This window comes from Talpa occidentalis, unplaced genomic scaffold (genome assembly GCF_014898055.3).
Source record: "Talpa occidentalis isolate TD23 unplaced genomic scaffold, MPIMG_talOcc4v2.1, whole genome shotgun sequence".
Classification (NCBI taxonomy): Eukaryota; Metazoa; Chordata; class Mammalia; order Eulipotyphla; family Talpidae; genus Talpa; species Talpa occidentalis.
The window spans coordinates 123,283,112-123,293,145 of NW_026555331.1; positions in this window are offsets into that span (position 1 = coordinate 123,283,112).

The window sequence follows — 10,034 nt, forward strand, 5'->3', positions numbered from 1 at the left end:
CAATAAACTGGCTTCCAAAGAGGATTCTACAAGTTTCCTGTGAGAAAACACAGCATATAGAAAGGTTAAGGGATTCAAGTGAATTCAGATGTCTCTAAAGGAACTCTAGAAGACAGAAGACAATGGAACAGGCTTTCAACACTCTGAGCGAGAAATGATTTGTTGTTTTTTTTTTTAAAGATTTGTTTTATGCATACAAGAACTGGGGTACAGGCCAGAAGTGTGGGGGATGAGGGGATTCACCAGAGACAGAGTGGGGAACAGAGCAGGCAGATCGACAGAAATACACTGCTGACAGGGGATGAGTCAGGAGAGGTCTGCTGCACCATGTGGGTCACCTCCCAGGCTGGGATGGAATCTTCAGGTAGCTTCATAGTGCTGCATCCTAACCCCTGCACCACCAGGGAGGCCCCGAGAAATTATTTGTTAGAATTCTATACTCAGTCAACTTTATGAATCAAGTCTGAGTGGAGAAGAAAGACTTTCAATCTTGCAGATTCTTGAGAATGTTACTGCCCACTCATGGGTCTCCAGGAAACTAGTGGATAGAGGCTGTGCTCCACCTAAAGGATGAGTAACCAGAAAGAGGAAGATGGACACCAGGAAACAGGACAGAGACAAAGGGAAGACACAGGGTGATGTGAAATATCTTTACCTATGAAGCAGCTCAGACAACTCTGGGAGAAGCTTTTTAAGAAGATGAATTGAAACAGATCCCTGATATGAATGTACATTCACGAACATATTGATTATGCTCTAGGAGAATTAGGGATGTTGCAGTGGTTAAGTATCTGTAGTCATGGAAAATAATACTAGATGGAAGGAGAAAGAAGAAATAAAGAAAGAAAAGCCAAGACAATTAAACTCAAAGGAACATCAGAAACACGTCCAGCAAATAAAAAGTAATAGCAGTTTACTACACTGCTCCATTCTGAATAGAAAACAAAATTATAAAAATGTGAGTACTATTGATCTAACCAGAATTAAACCCTGTAGTGGGAGATGGAGAAACAGGGAGCATACAGAGGTTTGGCAATGGTAGGGCCACAGGAGAGTTAAGGAAACTGAAAGAAAAAAAAAAGAAATGCATAAATATTATTCAGATAGGGACATACATATCAAAGAATCAATTAAGAATTTGAAGGTGGTTATGTTTGGGAAAGGGAAACTTGGGGAAGAGGCTGAGGACTATTTTTTTCAGTTTTTTTTGAACCAGTCAACAAGTTATAATACTGATAAAATAAATATTTTTAAGATCTCAATATTGCCAAAATATCTTATTTACTTTTCTGAAAATACTATGCAGATTAATGAGATATTTGTAAGACACTATGAACTCTTTGGAAGAAAAATATTTTTTAGATTTGTTTATATTTATGCTCAAACTGTATTAGTATTTCCAGTCATTCTGAATGCAATTATATTAACATTACATTAGCATATGACTTTGCCTTTCCCATAACTTTAATTAAGATTTTAAATAAGATGCACACCTTTGGGACTCTCTCATTCACCCTCGTTAAACACCTCTCCTATTTAATTATAATTCCACTTATTAATTTCTTCTGGCTTTTATCTTCCAAACGATTTTTGGTCTTCATGACTTGAATGCAGTTTGAACTGGTCCAGCAAATGGTTTTATCAAGTCCGGGTGTAAGATGAGCTGACAAACTAAGTAAAAAAGAAGACCACCATCGGGTAGAAAAAAGTGACTTCGGTTAATCCTTTTTTGAAAGGATTGTGCTATGAATTGTTTTCCAATTCATTTAAAAATATTGTTTAGGTAACTAGTCTACACTGAGCATTGTGATAATAAAAACAGACAACACTCAAGTGAGTACTAGCTATATGCTTGATTCTAATAGTTTCTCCTATTCCATGTTATTTAAATATTGCAGAAAACCTATGAAGTTAACACCATTATTATACCCAATTTGCATCCAAGGAAAATGAGGAAGAGTGATTAAGAAGTTTTCCTAAGCTCCTCAGGGACAGGATAGGTAAGAACTCAAATCCAGATCCCAGTGTTTGAACTGGCTCCCTGTATCATCTCCCATTAGACAGTCATGGACACCATGGAGGAGACCACGAAAGCAAAGGAGAAAGGAATGAACTATTAACTGTGGTCCAGAAAGTTCTATCATATTTAATTATCACAACAATGTGATGCATGACTCTTGTGCCCTTCTACTTGTGAAAAACGTTAGGAAACTTTCTCAGGGTCTGTTACATCAACTTCAGTTCTTAAAACATTTATTTCTCGGGGAGGTTAACACAAACAGAGGGAGCTGATAAAAACTACAAGATGGTGTCAAATATGTGCTAGAAATAAAGTATAGTAAGATCTCCCAGGAAAAAAGGTTCACTCCAAGGGAGATGCTGATGAGACTTCCAAGGAGAATTTTTTGAGAGATGATTTCATGGTGTTAATGTCGAATCGGCAGAGAAGGGATGAATGTTATTGCTCCTGAGTATTATGCTTTGTTTTACTTGCAGTTTTCTTCTTTTCGTAAATGTTTATTATTTTAGGAGGTTTTGACTTTAGTGTTAAAAATATGTGATTTCCGTTTTCCCCTCTTTCTACAGGAATTTCAAATCAGGGACGAATGACTGAACTTAGTAAATGATTAGAAGTGTGTGTGTTGCGGGCAGGGGCAGAATATATTCTAGCCTTCCCTGAAGGTTAGAATAAAGGGTAGGAGAGGTTAAGTATTGGGAAATAAGCAGATGGAAGGAAAGAAAATTTACAATTTAGAGGAAAAAAGAAAATTACCCAAGGGAAATTAAAGGCTTTATGGCCCAACCCATTAGCCTGTATGTTTTTGGAGAGGTTTTCATAAATAAGATGCTGTGACCTGTGGGGTTTTCCTCAAGAATTTAAAACTTTAGGTTTTGAAAGCTTTCAAATGAAAGGTTTCTCAATCAAGATTTTTTCCTGGTTCCTTCAGATCAGTAGCACATCTTCTCAATCTAGGGACAAATTACTAGTGTTTAGTACTTGGGGCCAAGCCCAATGGCAATTTTCTGCAAACCTGGGTTCTAGCCACTTGAAAATAATTGCCTTTACATCTTGTAACATCTTCTATGGATTCTGCAATAAACATCAATTACAATCCCTTTTGGTAGGAGAAACTAAATTAGAAAGAAAAATGATTAGAAACAGAAGGCAGCTTGACGCTTGTGATGCCAGATTTCTTCAACATGTGATTCAAAAGCCATGGACAAGTTTTTCTGGCTGTTCTCCCAATTAACAACCTTTAGCTTACTCAAAAGCCAAAATCCGTGACTCAAAAGAGCGTGCTAGGAAGAAATTTTTGACAGATAAAATTAGCTATTCCTGGCAACATCAAATAACATATACACATACACTCATGTACCTTTTTTTGAAATGCAGCTCAAAATACACCAAGAACTAACTCAAACTACGCCCTAGGCTCCAAAATTCAATTATAATAGCTAATGTTTATTATGTACTTACTATGTGCCAGGCATTACATATAATTCTCACACCATTATAGATTAGGTACTATTCTTGGATAATCTTATTTTAAAGAAAATGAAATTAAAGCAAGCAGAAGCTATATGGCTGCCCAGCATCACACAGATAGAAAATGACAGAGCCAGGAACTAAACTCAGACAGTCTGACTCCACTATACTCTTTATCAGAAAGTCCTTACCTTCACATGGATTCATACAGGTACCTTTTAGTGTGGTAAATGCATGTATCTGTGTGTTTTACATATGTGTATGCATGTATACATATAAAAAAACATCCAAAGGGACCTAGGGTAGGAAGGACATCTAATCTTACCTTTGGTTATTTGGGAAGGTGTCATGACAGGGACAGCTAATCCCAGTCAAAAGCTAGGAACGGCAAAATGGGGAATGAATTCCAGGTACGAGAAGCTGGTCTCCAAACCCAGAGATAAAAGACAGCTCAGTCCTCTGGGTAATTTAGAGGATTAATGGCAATGGGAGTCATTTTGGAAAATGTTAAGTTAATAATGATCTGACTAGATTTGTATTTATAAAGCTTTTTAAGATTGGTTTATAGATTGACTGTGAGCAGAGCTAGAGGAGAAGCAGGAAATCCTGTTAGAAGGCTATTGCCTTGGGGATAACCCTGGCCTTTAAAATCCAGGCAACAGAAATAGAGATGGAGAGAAATAAAGACCTAGAGTTATTCAAAAAGTATTCTTGCCAGTAGAATGACATGAAAAGCAACAAAGAAGTAATTGAAAATGGCTCCTAAATTTCTGCCTTGGGCAACCAAATGGTTGAAATGAAGTCAGTCATCTTGGGTTATGGGAGATCCAGGAAGAAGAATAGATTCAAGAATCAGATTGAAAGAAGATAACTTCATTTTAACTCTGAATAATTTTCAGGTCCTAGCACAAGAAAGAGAGGGAGAAAGAGAAAGAAAAAAACTTGTGTAGATTATTTTTCATAACCGAGTTCTAATATTTTTTTAAAGCTTAACTCACAACATTTTGGCATCTGCATATCTTTTCAATAGAACTTTTTGGGGGGTATCTAGTAGTTCACAACTATCAAAGAATACATGAACACATTCATCTTGTCATTGGGGCATTTCAACCATCATTGGGGCATTTCAACCATCATATTTCTTTTTAAATGATTGACAAATGAATATATGGACCTCATTAAAAAACTCAAGTAATACAAAGTACTGTACAGTAAAAAATAAGCCTTTTCATTAGTATGAACTTACGTTTAGATTAATAGTAATAGAGATAAAGAAGTTTACCCATAGAAATATTATAGAGATGTTCATATACACATTCCATAACATACAATGGAAAATGTGATATAATATTTCATAGTACACACATATATAAATATATATATTGCCCACATCCTGGTTTCTAATACCATTCACTGATAAAAGGAACCAGGGATCCTTGAAGAAATGCTTAATTCAAGGACCAGCAGAGGAAATATACAAGATAACTGTGGAGCATTTTTTTAAGTCTCTTTTTTGGTGTGCAAATTGCTTAATTGTTGATTTTTTTAAAAAGATTTATTTATTTATTTATACAAGCACTGGGTACAGTCAGAAGCGAGGGAGGGTGAGAGGATTCACCAGAACCAGAGTGGGGAGTGGAACAGGCAGAAGCACCAAAGTACACTCCTGAGGGGAGCAGCGGGCGGCAGGAGAGGTCTGCACGCCATGGGGACCCTCTCCGGGTGGTCGGGGATCCAACCGGCTGCAAAGGCTGCGGGCAGCTTCGCAACCCAGCCTTCAACCGCTGCGCCACCAGGGAGGCCCAAGTGTGGAGCATCTTGACGTGCAAGATAATGAGGAAGGGCGCCCAGAACTGAAAACTATCCTTACTGATGGGGACATGGCAAAGGGGCACAGGAGTCAAATGAATGAGCTATTGAACCCCAAAGCTAGAGCAATTTGATCAACCAAATTAAGCAGTATTGGGTGATCACGCCAAGTATAAAATAAATATTCATGAACCCATATTAACCTAAGATGAGTAACTAAATGAATAAATGGATTGGGGGAGACAAATCACCCTGGAAGAATTCCAAGTAATTTACATAGATATTCCACCCGTCTGGAGGGTAAGTTTCGACTTGTCACTCCTTAAGCGTGGGCTGGATGGCAACTTCCTTCTAGAGATTAAAGTATAGAAAGCAGACTGAGTTGGGGAAAAGTCTCTTTACAGTGGAGAAAACTAGCAAATAGGACCTTCAGCCTGGTTAGCATCGGTAATGACAAGTCATGTTGATACTCTGTCTCTTTATTATGAGGTGTTGAAAATGGCACCTTGTCTCTGTGGTTACTTCCTCCAAAACCATAATACCAGGTAAATATGAGAAAACCAGGCAAACCCCAATAGAGGAGCATCCTACAAAATACTTAACCAGTAATCGCAAAACAATGAAGGTCATGAAAACAGGGGAAGCCTGGGAAGCTGTCATAGACAAGAGGAGCCTAAAAAGACAACGAACAGTAGCCTGGAACAGGACAACCACATTAGGTGAAAACTAAGGAACCTGAACAAACCATTGACTTTAATAATAAGTTATCACATTGGTTTTTTAATTGTGGCAAATATGCCATACAAATTTAAGCTATTAATATGAGGGACACTGGGTGTGGAGTGTATGGGGACTCTACTACATTCTCATTTGTTCTTTAAATCTAAAAATTGTTCTAAAAGGGTGGTTTTTTTGTTGCTTTTTTTTTTAATCTCTTGCTTCCATTAGAACCGGTATCCTGTGACTCTTCCCAGAAAGGCTCTATGTTTATAGTAGAGTTTGGGCAATGAAGGAATAGAGGAATGTGAAAGTAGCTACCTGCGGGAGATCAGAGGTAGGGGAGAGCTAGGGTTTTTTGTTTTTGTTTTTGTTTTTGTTTTTTCTCACCAGCTCCTTCCTTTCTGGGCTTGGAACTTACAGTGTGGATCCATTTGTCTACTGAAGGCGCAGTTCTTGTTGGGCAGTCCTCTTCAAAAACTATTGTGCTCTGCTAACAGTTTCCTCTACCTCCCGCCTCAGGCTAGGGTTGAAGACAATTCTCTTTTTTAACAGTGGACTGCTGAAGGGTCCCTTCCTCTGCCCTGAGCTGCTTTACAGAGTCTTATGGGTTTCCTGACCCAGACCACACTGGGTCTCTTCATTAACTCTCTCCCGTGTAGTCTTTTTTTTACAGTGACCGATTAATGCTGTACTCCTATGTAGATGCTCTTCATTTATTCAAATATGAGCATGCTATGCATCCCTTTCGAACCATGTTTGTTTGGTTTTTATCTATCAAGTACTTTGGGTTTCTTTCCACATCCATATATAAATTGATCTTGCTAAAATCCCTAGTACCCCCTTCTTTTGTGTATATTATATTTTAAAATATCCTAGCAAAAGAGGGGAATTAAAACTTGAAACTTAACGGAGAGACTATGATGCCTGGGATGGATAAGAAGCAAAGACTACAAATTCTATGATAGGGTGTAGAGGTGAGCTGACATTGCTAAAGCCCTGAATAGTTTCACAGAAGTTAATAACGTGGACTTTGGAGTCAAACTGCTTGGGTTCATATTCTAACTCAGCCAAACTGTGTGACCTAGGGCAAATTACTTAACTTTTCTGTATTTCCACACCTGTAACATGAGAATAACAATATCCAGCTCAAGGAAATACTGTGCTTAATAGCAGTTTAATTCTCAAGTCACCTTTCAAGTCAGACCACAATGGGCAAAATGGCACACCCTGAGGAAACAAGGACTTGAGCCTCCGAGTGTCTCTCTCCCTTCCCACCCCTTCCATTCTCTTTCCTCAGCCTCCCTCCTCTGCCCTCCCTCTTTTCTGCTCATCTCACCAATCTGTTGCTTTTTGCATGGAGAGGCTTTCTCTCTTTTGATAAAGATTGATGTTTAAGATTTTATGATTCTAGTATTAACTGTGTGGCTACTGATGTGCAATTTAGTAGAAGAGGTATGACTGAGTTTTAAAACATTCTTAACTAGCTGTTAGCCAAACAAAAAAATGTATGATAAACTGCTTCAGATAATACCCTATTACTTTCCACAAGAACTAGTTAATGTTATTGCCTGGATCAATTTCTGCTCAAATCTACCTGAGTTACATTGACTACTGAGAAGAATTTACTAAATGTAAGACACCACCAATACTAAAAATGGAAAGTTATTAATCACACATGCCATAATTTAAAACAATTAAATAAATTCTACATATCAAGAGTTTTCCCCTTTACATAAAAAAAAAACAGCTGCCAGGAATTTTTATCCAGAGAATAGTTCTTCAGAGTTCAAAGTATTATAGATTTTTTTCTTTTCATCATCTCATTTTGATTGTCTGCAGTTACAGGAAAAACATAAGACTAGTATCTTCCTCCCGTGACCGTATCCATCTATTCCATCGCCCTAAACACTGGTTTTGATTGCTCCATACAAAGTGAGGAGTATCAGTTTGCTATCTCCACATCTGACCTACCTGGATTTCAACAGTACTGTCTTTCTGTTTAATTCATCAAGCTCTTTCTGATTCAGAGATTTTGCATTTGCTGTATCCTTTCCAGGAAGGTCTTCTCATACATCAGATCTCTCTTCAGATGTCACTGACGTCTTGCAAGGGAAGCAGCCTTTCCTGACCGTATCCCTCTCCTCATACCGTGCATTGCCCCATCAGTAATTCTACATGACATCATTCCATTTATTTCTTTAATTGCTTTGATGGTAGCAGAACATTATCTGATTATGTATTGTTTAAAATCAGGGCCTCCCTGGTGGTGCAGGGATTAAAGTCAGGGCTGTCAAGCAGTTGCTGGCCACTGCAGCACGAGTTCAATCCCCAACGAGGGAGCAACCCACATGGTGCAGCAGACCTTTCCTCTCTCGCCCACTGCTCCCCTCAGCAGCGTATTTCAGTAGATCCAGCAGTTCTGCTCCCTGTTCTGTCTCTGGTGAATCATCTCACCCCCGCCCCCATACCTCTGGCCTACACCCCAGTTCTTGTATGCATAAATAACAATTAAAAAAATCTTAAAAAAAAAATCATTGTCTCCCATTAGAATATAAGCCTTTGAAAGCAGGAAATTGTCAAACTTGTTCACTGTTTTATCCCCAACACTTACAATGGCATCTGACACAATTACGGTGTTCCATACTCACTGAATAAATAAGTGGATGGATGGGTGGTGCACAAGTATAACTTTAAAAATTAAATATATTGGGCCTCCCTTGGTGGCACAGCGGTATGTCTTATTTTCCAATACTGTAAAAATATATAAATTATTATTTCTATATTTATGGAACATATCTTATAACTGGAGAGGGAAAACATACAAGAAACAAATAGAGTACAACTGTAGTAAAAACAAAAAACACCAAAAAAACCTGTTTGGTTACAAAGCCCAGTTAGTTATTCAGATAAGAAATCAGAAAAGGTGATAAAATGTTAATTTTTATAAAAATATTTCAGGAATTTAACATCCTTTGCCTTGAGAAAATTAACAAGCCTAATGAAACCAAAAGCCCAGGATTTGAACTGAATTTCCTCAGAGAGAATGATCACTTTTCCAGGCAACTAGTTTTTCAGAATTTCTGTTGATCGCCAATGCCAATCTGAAAAGTGATTAGTATTTCCATTTGAAATGTGAATAACAGTGGTTTCCACATGTTGGCTTCAAACAGAAGTGATTCAATTCAATTTCACACAAAAAATAACAAATACACTATAAACTTTGTAATTCAAAGGTAGAAAATAATAAAGGTTGTTTTGAAAACACAATTTTGGGGGCATTATTTATGTATGTCCATAATTTTTCAATTCCTCTGATTAGAGAAATTTTCAAATTGGAAAAAAAAAGAGCAAAATGTGCCCTCTAGACTAGAAAAAAAGTAACAAAAACTGACTGTGCTTTGTTTGAAGTAACATACAATTCAGTTAAACCATTCTTGTAACTCACAGCATCACTCAGAAACTTATGAATTTATATAATATATCTCCATATTTCATCAATTCTAACCTGCCATTAATAGGAAAACTCACAATTACTTTATGAATCACTAATAAACTAAAACATAATGCCAATTGAACTAAAGTGTAATAACAGTTAATTTTAAGATGTAGCCTGTTAAAATATGGAAAATGTGCATTTTAGAATCAGTGAAACAGGACATACATTTTGTGATTTTTTTGAAGATTTATTTATTTATGCATACAAGAACTGGAGTATAGGCCAGAGGTGAGGGGGTGAGAGGATTCACCAGAGACAGAGTGGGGAGCAGAAGAGGCAGATCTACTGAAATACACCGCTGAGGGGAGCAGAGGGCAAGACAGGAGAAGTCTCCTGTGCCATCTAGGTTATCTCCCTGGCTAGGGATCGAACTCATGCTGCAGTGACCACCAATTACTTGACAGCCCTGACTTCAACCCCTGTATCACCAGGGAGGCCCATTTTGTGATCCTTTGATGAATGTCTGTTGCACCCACAGGTATGAGGCCAGAGTTCATGCTTCTTTTATTTACCATTATGTAC